The sequence below is a fragment of the Lepidochelys kempii genome, chromosome 1 (assembly GCF_965140285.1).
Source record: "Lepidochelys kempii isolate rLepKem1 chromosome 1, rLepKem1.hap1, whole genome shotgun sequence".
Classification (NCBI taxonomy): Eukaryota; Metazoa; Chordata; order Testudines; family Cheloniidae; genus Lepidochelys; species Lepidochelys kempii.
The window spans coordinates 336,332,018-336,346,293 of record NC_136380.1 but is presented as its reverse complement, the minus strand read 5'-3'; the positions used below and the strand labels follow the sequence as shown (position 1 = coordinate 336,346,293).

At 42.4% G+C, this 14,276-nt stretch overlaps 1 protein-coding gene across 1 annotated transcript in view; it reads right to left on the bottom strand.

The window, feature by feature from the left end:
- LOC144930228 (uncharacterized) overlaps window positions 1-13,590 on the bottom strand; it is a 35,399-nt gene extending 21,809 nt beyond the window's left edge. Inside the window, exon 1 of the mRNA XM_078851727.1 lies at window positions 13,512-13,590. The gene's annotated coding sequence lies outside the window, so the exon portion shown is untranslated. The remainder of the gene's footprint in view (window positions 1-13,511) is intronic.
- Window positions 13,591-14,276: the final 686 nt, after the last annotated feature.

Below are 14,276 nucleotides of genomic sequence, written 5' to 3'. Positions count from 1 at the left end.
AAGCAATTAAGAAGATTCTATAACCAGTATATTAGGGCTAAATGTTTAGCTACTCACTATCTGACTCAGTATTCCAGATCATTGAGAAAATATGTAGCTATGAATTAACAGTAAAACAAGTAAGTGGGTCCCTCTAATTGAATGCTATAAACAAGATAAAAGACACAATTCTCAACTCATTTATCCCATTGTAAATGCAGAATAATGGAGTTACACTGAATTTTCACTGGGGCATCTGAGATCAGAAAGTGGACAAAGAGACCCACCTGGCAAAATTCCTTAATAATTTAATAGGAATGAACCCAATAGGATTACATAGACATTTAATAGGACTCTATAGAAATTGCTCTAAAGACCTGTGGCATTTCCTATGACATCCTTTCTATAAGACTTTTAAACTGTCCAATAGAATTCTATAGTAGGGATTTAGAGCCTGATCAAAAACCCGTTGAAGTCACTGGGAGGTTTTATATTGACTCCAATGGTCTGTGGGTAAAATGCATAATTTTCTATTAATTTCTATAGAATAGATCATAAAATGTATATTGAGGTTATAGTTTTCTGCTAATTCCAAATGCCAAACTCATCTATAGAATATAGAGAGCTTTACAAAGGAGGTCAGCTTCATTATCCTCATTCTACAGATGGGGAAACTGAAACACAGAAAAGCAAAGAGAATTGCCCATGTACCCTTCCGCTCTTCCTCATCCCTCCATCCCTACTCCCCGCAAACTCTTCTGGCTGGATGCAAAAACAACGCCTGTTTTAAAATAACCTGGGGATTATCAATTAGCTGTTCATTACTTGACAAAGAAGCTTGGCTGGCCTTTTGTTTCCCAAAGGAAACCTCACATAATTTCCTGAATAGGTTGGCTGGCTGGTTATGGCAAAGGAATGAATTCACTGTTATTGAAATCACCATAAATTAGAGCTTGGAGTGCTGGACTAAATGCAGTCTTTGTAATGGAAAGGGTGTCCTACACAAAACCATAGACAGCTAGCTGTCTGCCATTAATACCTGCTGTGACTCCCTTGAGCTGTATGAACTGATGCAGCATATATCTTATTTTGTGGCACACAAATCCTTCGACCTCACCTGGCCATGAGGGGCCAGATCCGTCAGTCCTTTTTCAAATCACTTGTGGTTTTCTCTGAGGATGGACTGAGCAAAAACCATGGGCTAGATGGTGCCCTAAGTACCATTGGGCATGTCAGAGAAGGTGGGAGGGGGCTGCAAGTAGTGAGGAGGCAGCTGGGGTCAGGGACTGGTCACCCTCCAAGCCGAGAGTGGCAGCAGAGGTTGGTAACGGAGCCTCAAGACTGCGGTGCCTGCCCTCTCCGTGGTGGGTGAGTGTGTGAAAAGCCAAACGCACCCCAGTTCACCCTCTTCCCCAGCTCAAAATCCCTCCTCCACAGTGGGGCAGAAATAGCCGCTGTGCAGCTACACTGTACAGCATGCCCCCCTTGGATGGGTCCATGGCGTTCAGCCCCCAGCCTTTCAAGCAGCAGGTCCACAACAGTCCAACCGAATGCATCTCTAACTATGCTTGCACTATGTGTGTTGCACCCCCTCTGGGGGCTGCCCCACATATATCAGACTGTTACCCTTACCAACCATGCAAGCGTTAGTCAAGTGTTCCTTTAGTTCAAATGATAGAGTTCTGTGCTGTGGTAGTGACGGGCCCGATTAGGGTTGCCACCCATCTGTTTTTTACCCAGACAGTCTAGGCTTCAGCTTGTGAGTCTGGGTGCCATTTGCTAAGCCCTGATGTCCATTTTTTTAAACTGGGGTGGGAGGGGGGGGCGGGGAACAGGTAGAGCAGGGGCAGGGCCTTGCGGGGAAGAGGCAGAGTAGGAGCAGGGCCTTGGGAGGAAGAGGGGGAACAGGGGGCAGGAACTCAGAGTCCAGTTACCTGTCATTAAAAAGGTGGAAACCCTATCCCTGATTCAAACCCCAGTGATGACCAGGTCCAGGGCGATAACATATGCTGGGCTTTCCATGTCTCAGGGGCAGGATTTGCACCCAAGTTACTAAGCTTCAAAGTGATCTTTCTACTTGTTTTAGTGGAGAGGACGAATGAGAAGTGTGATCTTATTGATAAGACAATGGACTGGCAGTTAGGAGATCTGGCTTCTGTTCCCATCTGTGCCCTAGACTTCCTGTGTGAACTTAGGCAAGTCACTTAGGGCCAGATTTGTAAAGGTACTGAAGTGCCTAAATCAATGGGAGCTAGGGGCCTAAATACCAATAAAAATCTGGCCCTTAATGTCTCTGCCGTTCAGTTCCTTGTCTGTAAAATGGGGATAATTATACTTCCTTTGTCTATTTAGATTGTAAACTCTTTAAGACAGGCATGTCTCTATGTGTTCATATAGCTCCTAACACAGTGAGATCCTTGACCTTGGACACTCTAATGAAACAAATAATTAATAAATTAGGTCATTTCCAATTACTTATGCATACAAACCTGAAGTATTTCCTAATCAAATCAATCCAATTAAAAACTATCATCTCCCTTCTCTTCAAAGAGATATTTCTAACAGGGCTTTCGCTGTTATCAGATGTGTGAAACAATGTTGCTGCATATTTTTACACATAGTTGATTACTTAACCATCTGTTCTTTCTGACAAACAAGGTGGTGGTGGTCGGGAGAGGGCGGAGAAGGGGAGAAAATGGAAATATTATTATGCTCAATTTCTAGCCCATCCCTTAATTTTGGATATGAGCCATAAGCCCTGGAGCGGTTTTCATTCTAGCAGTACGTGCACTGAACAAAGTCCGGAGATTGTACAATCCCCTTACTGAAGAATTTTTTTCCCCTATCAGAAAAATGGAAATATACCACCCCATTTCATTAGCGTTATCTGAATGGCAAAATAATATTTTTTTTTGGGCAATGGAGGGGGGGAGTGGGGTAAGGAGGAGAATTTTGTAGGTAGAACATTATGCTCTGTAGATAAAAATCAGTTATTTAGTAGCTCATATTTAAAAATATTCACACTTAATTTAACTCTGTTCAGTCTCCAGAATGATCATGAGTGTGCAGGTATGGGGAAGATAAATTCAGAATGGGCAGATTTGTCACTGTTCAGCTTGTGGGAATTTATTTTTGAAAAAGGGACATCAGAAAAGGTGGCCCAAATTTTATTATTAGCTTGGTTTGGAAGTGCCCTTTATGGCTCAAATTTATTTTCACAACAGATTTTTGAAAGGACTTAATGAAACAATGTAGTCAAAATATCAATTGTAAGATTATAGATTTTTAATAATTATTAAAATCTTTAAAATTTTTCTTGAAAGTTTAGCAGCCTACGCACAAAATCTACCTCCCCTTTACCTGGAAGAGAAATGCCTAGGAACAACCTGGTTTATAACCTACTGCTATTTTAAACACCAAGAGAAAAGCAAAGTCAGATGCCCTTGGCAGGAGGGGAAACAGAATTTTGTAAATTCCAGGCATATGCATAAAATAGCCCTACACTGGCACAAATATACATCAGTAAACCATATTAATGTTACCAGAGACTAGCATGCACAACCAACACAGAAGGCCATACTTTTGAAATAGACTTTTTTTATGTGCACATAAATGACAATCACCATCTTGGCTAACAGTAGGGACTGTATCAAGAACCTCCGGAACTGAAGACTTGAGCCACTATAGCACAAACTAAAGAGACAGCTGTCACATTTCAGGCCAACTACACCTGTATTCCTCACTCATGGTCCAGAAAGAGAACCCACACTAGCTACATCAGTCAGGGAAATGAAGAGGTGTGATCCCTGACCAACACAGCTGTGGCATTAGAAGTCCCTAGTGTAGATACAGCTAACCCTGTGCTTTGGGTTGTTTGGGTGGGGTTGCAATAAGCTATGCTGGCAAAAGCTGAGCTTTGTCAGTATAAGCTACAACCAGGGTGGGAGTTTTTTGCTGGTACAGTACACCAGCAAAGCTCTCCTAGTGTAGATCTGGCCACTGATATTACCTATAAAACAACTATGGCCTGGTCTACACTATAAAGTTAGGTTGACGTAAGTCGCCTTGAATCAACTTTTTTGTGCCTGTGTTTACACTCAAACTGGTCTCTGGCCAACATAATAGCAACACAATAAAACAACCTCCCTGCATGGCTTAGAGCCATGGCTGGCCTTCTGAGGTCAATGCAATACGAGTGTAGATACTGCATGACTTTTGTCAATCCTAACTCAGCAACTGTTCTACAATGCCCCATTTCTGCAACAGTGACCACTCCAGTCACAATTTAAAACTCCACTGCCCAGGGGTCAGAGCAACCAGAAGCCATCCCGTCTTCCTTTTGATCCTGCTGCATGCTTTTGAAATGTATTTTTCTGATTGCCCACGGCATGGACACCCAGCAATTCACCTTTGTTGTGTGCAACTGGCAACTGGCTATGCTGGCTCCACACACACACAGATGTACTAGACATGCTTCTGTCTGGAATAAACAAGAAGTATTCCCGGGCCTGTGGGGAGAAGAGGCTGTACAAGCATAGCTATGGACAAGCTGTAGAAATGTAGACATCTGTGAGCAGATTGCAGGGGTGATGCAGGCAAAGGTGTACAACATGGATCAACAGCAGTGCTGCATGAAAGCGAAGGAGCTTTGCTTGGAATACACAAAGCCAGAGAGCTCAACAACAGATCAATATAACCATTATAACAATGGTTATAACCTGTTTAGGAGAGATTGAGTGGGGGGAAGGGGAATGGCATTCTATGTCAAAAATGGCATTCCCTGTTTCTGACTCACTGACAACTCAGAAGAAAATGATCTTGAATGCATATGGATCAATGTCCTAAAAGATAAACCACAAGATGGGGTACTAGCTGGTGTCTGCTGCAGACCACCAAATCACACGAGTGAACAGGATGACCACCTCCTTATGCACCTACCTAGACTGCGTAGGAAAAAAGTTGTGTGATCATGGAGTACTTCAGTCTGAATGACGTATGCTGGAGGTACTGAAACATCCTTGAAATTGCTGAACATTATATATGACAATTTCCTAACTCAAAAAGTGTTGCAGCCAATGTGGGGGGAATTCTATATTAGACCTTGTCCTAACAGATAAACAGGAACTGATCACATAACTAAGGTTTAGAAGTAGCTTAGATACAAGTGATCATGACTTGATCACATGTATAAGGCGCAAGCAGAATAAAGTCCAGACCAGTAATATATATACTTGGTGCTTTAAAAGGCCAACATCACACAGCTTAAAACAATTATGAGCCAAATCAGATGACAGGAAGAATTTAATCAGAAAAATGTGGATGATAACTGGGATTCATTTAAGAACTCCTTACTAGCTGCCCAAAAAGCCACAGTCCACAATCAAGGAAGAAGGCTGTATTGGTGAAAAAAAGACCTGGTTTAGAGGGGAATTGAAGGCAGCTGTAATAAATAAATAATATATCACAAATGGAAGTAAGTGGAAATTAATAGTAATGAATATAAATTAGAAGTTAGGAATTGTAGACAATTTATAAAGTAAGCCAAGGAACACAAGGAAAAATCGATGGCCAGTGGTAATAAGGACAATAAGAAGGAGTTTTTTAAATATATTAGGAACAAAAAAGAACTCTGACAATGGTTTTGATTTATTACTAGATGTGCTGAGGTGCTCCAAAGCTTAAGTGTCAATAGGCATTTCTTATTAAAAAGGCTTATGGGAATAAGGGAAGAGAGTTTTGAAACCTATCTTTCCCTTTCCCTGGTGACTGTAAATCCAGTGGTACATCTGTCTATTTTTATCAGCAGCGTCTGGCGTGGTGGTCCTGAGGGGTTCTCCCTCCATGCCCACAGAATGCCTGACTTGAGGAGGAGGAGAAAGAAGAGGACTAGGGAGGACATGTTTTGTGAGATCATGCAATCCAGTACTTCCTTGCACCATGAACAAAGGGCTTGGAGGGCTAATATGACCAACAGCATGGAGAAAGACAGAGGACAGGAAAGACCCAGGAATCCCAGTAGGACAAGGAGTGGGAAATGCACCAGAACATAATGGATCTTCTTAGGCCGTAAACCCAAATGCTGCAGACCCTGGTTGACCTACAGAGGGGTGAACAGTGAGGTGACAAATTTTGCAGACAATACAAAATTAAGATAGTTAAGTCCAAAGGTGACTGTGAAGAGTTTCAAAGGGATCTCAAAAAGCTATAAGTGGGTTCAAAAAAGAATTAGGTAAGTTCATGGAGGATTGGTCCATCAATCGCTATTAGCCAAGACAGTCAGGGATTCAACTCTATGCTTCTGGTGAACCTAAACCTCTGACTCCTAGAAGCTGGGACCGGATGATGGAATGGATCACCTGATAAATTGCCCTGTTCTGTTCATTTCCCCTGAATGGCCAGTTTCAGAAACAGGATGCTAGGCTAGATGGACCGTTGGTCTGACCTGGTATGGCTGTTCTTATGTTCTGGTAATATAGTGAGTAAACCTGGCCAGAATCCCTTCAGTCTACCAAAAGCACATTCAACAATCATGCGGCACCTGCTGAGCTGATAGCTGAATCTTTCCTTCGTGCTGCTGAGGTGTCCAGTGTCCGGATTCAATAAGTCAGGGGAGCAAGGAGTAGAAGCCTCTGTCTCACAGAATCATTATTGACATTTCAGTATCACCAGTGGTAATCCACTGGTCAGGAAAGAATTTCCCTGCTTGCAGCTCTATGAACAGTCCTTTGTTTTCACAGATGCAGGTGTCATGCCCCTTTCCTGACCAGCCCACACTGATATCAGTGAAGCATTCCCGAGGATCCACCAAGGCTTGCATAACCATAGAAAAGCTGCCCTTTCTGGTGATGTACTCTGTGGCAAGGTGGGATGGTGCCAAAATAGGGATAGTGCAAAGCTTGATGGGCTCCATGCTTCTGTCACAGATGGCAGACACGAAAAAGTGCTGAGCAGGTATATGGGATATTTAAATAAAGGCACAAAAATTATGGGATAGGGATGACATCATGGGATGGAGAAAGTTGCATGCTGGGAACTAGATCCCTAGCTCTTAGAGATCCCTGGGTTAGTCATTACAATCCCACAACACATTGTGACAATTTCCCCAAAGATATTGTGCTGGACAGCAGTGCGTGGTACACTGGGATGCCTAGCTGTGGTACACTGCACTTGACATTGAAACAAGCACTCCTTGTGAGTACAGGTAGTGATGATGCAAGCAGCCACGTCAGCACATGCTAGAGGAATATACCAACTTGGTGAGCTGTACATTGGCGTAACTTTCATTGACCAAAGTTTGTAGTGTAGACATGGGTCATGTTACAACTACCTGGAGTGCATTTAATTCCAAGGCTAGAAGCTATTGCCTGTTGGGGTTACTTTGATCTCACCTTTCTGAATACAAAAGATCCGATTTTCAATTGTCATGGTGTTTAGATGCAGGAATGAGGAACTTTCTGTGGTTCTGACAGCACTGTCCATAGACTGCTAAGGGGGAAATATAACTTTTATTTCTGCAGGTGTGGAATACCCCCTGGCAGTGGAACCAATGTGGTTCTGGATGGCAGGAGACAGGATCTGTAGGGGGTGTGCATGTTTATGTGTAGAACAGAGCCCATGGTGGGGGGCATCGGTACTTGGGATGAGAAGGGTGCGAAGGGGTCAGAAGAGCTATCTTTACTTGGATCCTCAGGTTCTTTTCCGCTTACAGCGGGCGCAGGGATGGGTCTGCTAGCCCAGCCCCAGGCTAGAATTGCAATTAAGCCTCTACGTTAGGACTCAGAAGGGCTGGGTTCAATTCCCTGTTCTACCATTGGCAAGTCATTTACTCTCTTTGTGCCTCAATTCCCCATCTATAAAATGGAGATGATAACACATCTATTCCCCCATCACTGCTCTGCCTTGTCTATTTAGACTGTAAGTTCTTGGGACAGGGACTCTTTCTTATTCCGTGTAAGTACCATGCCCTCAGTGGTAGGTGCTGCTGAAATCTAAATAACAAAGCATGTATTTTGATGGAGTGTGGAGTTTGATCTGAGCCACGTGGCAATTCAGGTTATTGAGTTTTGCATGGCTGGAAAGTGTGTGTGTTGGGGGACCCATCACTCAGCTCATACTTTACACCATACTGCATCTGACTTTCATGAAAGTGTTAGACAGCACTCAGAAGACTGAGTAGCAGTGTCCTCCTCTCAGGATCACCACTCAGCCAAAGAGAGTTTTACCTGGTGACCTCATTCTTGTGTCTTGTGATTCCTTGGTTGAGTGCATTATCACTGGCTATCCTGTTGGGGATGGAGTTCTTTGGGAAGATTAGGTCCCTGTACACATTTACTAACTAGGCCTGGAAGTAAGTATGTGCAGCATTAGACCCATTGAGAGCATTTCTCTTCAGCTTGCTCTGTAGTTAAGCTAAACATCTTGATACAACAGTTGTTACTTTTCCAATTCACTTCTGCATTATGTAATGCTATTACCTCAATCACAACATCAATACATATATACAGGGATATTTCTACAATGTCCTGTCCTGGGTTGTACATTACTTTGAGTAGTTCTGCATGCATTTGCTAATGAAGTTTTCTTTTTCTTTTAATCTAAAAAAGGATGCATGCTGTATGGGATTTTTATTGCTTTCTTCTGTGGACAAATATATATTTTTCATATGTGTATTATGGGCTAAATTCTGATGTCTTTACTCAAATAAAGTGCTATCTTACTTCACGAGTAGACTCACTGATTGCAAAAGGGATGTTCTGCCTGATGTGAGGAATGGTATTCTGGTCCTCTGTGTTGAATAAATAATAAAATGCACTTGCATTTCTCTTTATAGGTGATATGTCAAATATATTTAGTATCGTTAATTTTTCTTGATGCTTAACATATGCAGACAATATTTTTAAACATAGTCTAATTAGAGCTGTGCAAACAATGGATTTTTCAGTTTGCTGGCAATTAAAAACAAACAAAAAACCAAAACCCAAACTACATCTTTCAGGTTGAACTGAACTCAAACATTTTCGAAATTTTCAAAAAGCTGAACATTATTTGTTTTTGGAAACAAAGGCTTTTTTTGGTTCAAATGAAACCTTTCGTTTCGATTTCAGCATTCTTCAAGTTTTTTGAAATATAAAGTTAAGGGAAATGTCTAAACAAAAAGTCCCTTTGAACCAAAACAGCAAAACCAAAAATGTTTCATTTTGAAAGGATGGAAATGAACTGTTTGGAGTTTCCGAGGCATTTTTTTAAACAAAGAAGGTGGCAAAACTAACATATTCATGAAACGTTTCGATGCCAAAAAGTGTCAAATGCATTATTTTGTCAAAAAAATTTCAGTCAAAATCCAGCACTAATTTCAATGTAAACATCATATTTACATGTTTGCAAAAGAATGTATAAACACGGGCCACATCTTCCTAGGAAGACACACAGAGTGTGCTCAACATCTGGCCAGATCAGGCCTTACATGGAAACCAAGATCCTTAGCTAGTATAGATCAAGAGAGCTCCACTGATTCCAATGGAGCTATCAGGACTGACATGAGCTAAGGATTTGGCTCTCCCTATTTTATATGATGCCCTATGTGTACTCTATATACAGTCTAGCAACACATATATGCACTGTTCTGGAGGCACTGGTTACTGCTCCATAGATAAACTTTGCACTGAAAACTGGGATTTTTTGTTATATATGAAAAATACAAGGGATCCTCCCAAGATTACACCATTTACTCTTTTGGCACAGACTGAATTTTCTGATTATTTACAAGTCTTTTAAGACATTTAGTACCAGGGGATCAGAGCTTCTTTAGTCACCAATGATCTCAGCTCTGGCATGGACTATATAGATACAAAACTTCTTGGGGTGATTTTAACACTAAATCACCAATATGTCCTCTTAATCTTAACTGCAAACATAGCTTTTTGTCTGTTAATAGAGGAGTTATTTGGTATTTCTGAGGGGAAGTGGGAATCATAAGATTTTAATAGCATGAAGTGTGCAAAATGTGCTGAGCTATTTTAGGTCAACTATAGGAGATTTCCATGACAGTTGGGAGAAAAGGGATTAAAGAGAGCCTGTGGCCAACCTGGCTGTGGACAGTGCTAGCTGTAAGTTACTTTCTTTTTCAAAGGGCTTGTCTACACTACCCGCCAGATCGGCAGGCAGAGATCCGGGGGTGTGTGTGTCAATTTATCTAGTCTAGATGCGATCAATCGACCGCTGAGCGCTCTCCCATCGACTCCACTACTCCACCAGAATGAGGAGCGCAAGCGGAGCTGACAGGAGAGCATCAGCTGTTGACTTACTGCAGTGAAGACACCTGCGGTAAGTAGATTTAAGTACATCAACTTCAGCTACGCTAATCACGTAGCTGAAGTTGCGTATCTTACATCGACCCCGTGAGGTAGTGTAGACAAGCCCTAAGTGTGAGTGGGTGACAGTGCCCTCTAGCAGGTGGCCCACAGACTGGATAAAGGGTGCACTACTACGGCTGGCTCAGAGCATTTTCTGTTGGCTCATGCGATAGACATCTGTGGGGTTTTTTTTAAATGAAGGGCTAGGTTTGTAGTCCCAGCTCCCTATGTGTGTGTATTTTACTTAGCACTTGTGTGTTTGTCTGCAGCAAAAGGCATAGCAGTGCTGGGCTTCCCATTCTGCAGGCACTGTGTCTGCCTAAGGAATAAAGCCCCCAAGAGCATTCCTGAACAGTCCCAGCCACAAGACTGTGGTTTAAAGCCACAATTTAGCCCTAGACTTCACCATATTTTGGATCAATACTGTATAGAGATTGCAGGGCTCATGCATAAATGCAGATTGTATTTCCTAGGGGGATCCGTGCCATTTAACAACAAAATTAAATAAGACGGAAATGTGAAAAATAAGGTTTAAGTCACTAATGGAAAAACGCTGCTGTCCTTCTGCTTATTAAAGAGCAATAAACTCTGCCACAAAATAAATGCTGCCTCCTAACAAGCTAATATTTAATCAGCAGGATGAGCTGTTTTGCAAAAGGTAAATGTGATGCCTCAATTCTTCATTTGTGTTTTGGTTTGTTGGGTGCTGTTAAAAAGACAAAGTGCAGAGCCAAAGATATTCAAAGTGTTCCGTTCTCCCGACCTGAGAAGCAGGACTGTGGTGTGACTGCTGGGTTGCAAAGCTTGCCACCGTATTGCCTGTGACCCTACGCCCTCAATCACCAAGAGTGGGAAAGAAAATGTGTGGGTGGTAGTCGTATTGCACTTCTTTTTAAATGCTGTAATGAAAATATGCCCAGTTCATACAGAGGTAAAGTGGCCAATGGGTCATTTGGGTCTAGACCTAATTGCATAATAAACCTATAGAAGAGAGACATTTGCATGAGGATTTTCCTACATCATAAATGGGATTGTCATTACATTGAGGTTATCTAGATCAGGAATAAAATGAGGCCACAATATACAACTGTGACATGATGTTATATATTTGGAGTCTGCAACATATGTATGCAACTCTGACTTATATCCTCTTCTTTCTCCACTTGAATTTCTTTACTCTTTAATTTTGCGATAATGACCTATCCATAGTAATTATAGCAAGCCAGACACAACAGTGTACAGCTGTGGTTCTCAACCAGGGGTATGCATACTGCTGGAGGTACACAGTGGTCTTCCAGGGGGTGCATCAACTCATCTAGATATTTGCCTAGTTTTACAAAAGGCTACATAAAAAGCACTAGCAATGTCAGCACAAACTAAAATTTCATACAATGACTTGTTTATACGGCTCTATATACTGTGTACTGAAATGTAAGTTCAATATATTTATTCCAATTGATTTATTTTATAACTGTAAGGTAAAAATGCGAAAGTCAGCAATTTTTCAGTAATAGTGTTGTGTGCTGTGACAATTTTGTAGTTTTATGTCTGATTTCCTAAGCAAGCAGTTTTTAAGAGAGGTAAAACTTGGGGGTACACAAGACAAATCAGACTCCTGAAAGGGATACAGTAGTCTGGAAAGGTTGAAAGCCACTGGCATATAGTGTGAATCATGTAAAAACAATTGGATAGAGTAAAGCACATCAATATAAATTGTAAGCAGAATCTGAATGAGCTCTCCTCTGACAGCTCATTGGGGAGGGGGAGAGACTTCAGGAGCAAACTGAATTTACATGATACATAGGTATCCAGCAGACAGGAGCTGTGTTGCTCAAAGTGATCAACTTTGGTTGGTGTTGGGTTACAAATCACTTTAGTGTATTGAATGCAGGGGTAGTGAAATGTTATCAGTGTTGTTATCTTTCTTGTATGAGTAAAAGGGAGCAGAACTGTGATTAATCTGTCCCGTATGAGGGGGTCACCCTCAGCTGAAAGGAATTCCCTAAGCCAGGGGCTCTCATGCCAGACCGCTGTGAAAGTAAGAGGGGTAGAGACAGGTGTCCCAGCTAGGAGATGAGGCATCTCTCTAGGGTCTCTGGTGTGGTTTAACCTGTTCCTCCTAACTGTTCAAATATAGAGTTAAATAGGCTCTACTAGGAGTCTTATGTTAAGTGCTTCGTAGAACTGAAAATACTTGTGGGGGGACAGCATTTCCGCCCAGCTTGCTTCACTAAGAGCTGGTAATCACTAAGAGTTGGGTGGACTCTCAAGAGACTGACCTGCAGAGGTCACAATAGAGAGGCAGGTGACAGAAGATGACTGGCAAGCAGATGGCTGGCGAGACGGCGAGCGGAATGAGAGGTGGCTAGCGGAAAGGAACCGTGGCTGGCAGGGTGGCAAGCCAGAGCAAGTGCTTAGATGGCGGAGCAATGCAAGATCTGTAAGAGGTGAACTCACACAGATGCACCTTTGAACCCTGGGTCCTCACTGACCAAGAACAACCACTGTGAGTGGGGTATGGTGAGGGAGCTGAGAGGGGCATGGTGAACGAACTTTTGGTTGTAGATCTCAGGAACATGAGGCGGAAGGCACTGCCCACACACTCTAGGGTGGGTGTCCTGCTCACAGTTTTACAATTACGAATCCTGCTTGTGGCATTTTCCCTAATTAATGCCAGGTGACTTCCCTCCTTTCATTAAAAGTTTCTTTTCTACAGTCAGACTCTGCTTGCAAGTGCAGAAGTATTGCCACTCAGGGGCACCCAGGGGCGGTGTGTAATTTTCCCAGGCTACTGAGTGGGGGCTCGAGCTGGTTCTGTGTTGTATTGTTGAAAGGGAACCCCTAGATATTGAACCTGGCCCTGGTTGCTGTCGGTGCCACTTGGCAGGAGGGTTACAAAATTACTTTTAATAGCTAGAAAAAAATCACTTAAATAACAGATGAAAGAGACCTTGAGTCATCTTCTGCACCCTGCCCAAAGCAGGGAAATGCCTTTCAGATTATTACCAGATTCTGCTCCAATCTAGTCTTGATCTTTTTCAATATTTGGGAATGGAAATGTTAAGAATGGCATATATAAAATGTGTGTGCATAATTAGCTCATCCAGTTGCTGTGATAAAATATGGAAGCAGAGCAGCTGCGCACACAGGTATGGACACAATTCTAAAAGCCCATCTTACCTGAGAATTTTACCAAATTGACAGCCGCGGGGAACTCTGGCCACACAAGACGTACAGCACAGGAGGGGCAGTGCAAGCTTTCCCATACTGCCCTTCTGTGCACCTTAGTTGACCTGGTGTAGACCTAGACAAAGCCATGGTGCAGGGTGAGTAGTGCTTCCTGTTCACTCCATTATCTAATCATTTGTATTCTGAGACTCCTAGCTTGTGCTAATTGTGGTGGTGGTTTTCTAATGTTGATATCTCTTCACTAAAAGTGGGACTGATACCAACACTTCATCTACTGTATGTCATGAGCTTTCCTGTGGTAGCAGGTCACTATGGGTCTAGACTGGGCTTCAGCCAGTGATATAGAGGTGGACATTTATTTCTAGGCCCCCATCACCATTGCCTTGAGTTATTCCATCCCTCTCTGCCTTGGTTTTAAATTACCAAACTGAAGGGGCTTCCCATTCCTTCTTTCAGAGGTTGCCCCAGGGTAAAGAACTGCTTTCTAATATGCATATTTAAATGTCCCTCTGCTCAGTCCTGTCCCATTAGTCCTATTTATGGCCAGTTGGATTGGCCTAAACAGTTCTTACAAGTGCAATAGCTGACCCTGGGTGGGATGGGCACCTTGAGCATATCATACCAGGGCTCCATTTTTTTTTATCTTACCTATCTGATTACTTCCAGATAAAGATGAAGGTGTTCTTACAGTCTAAACCTTCAAATGGTCTGGGACCTGGTTAACTATTGATACTGGTTGGTGGATTCTCTTCACTG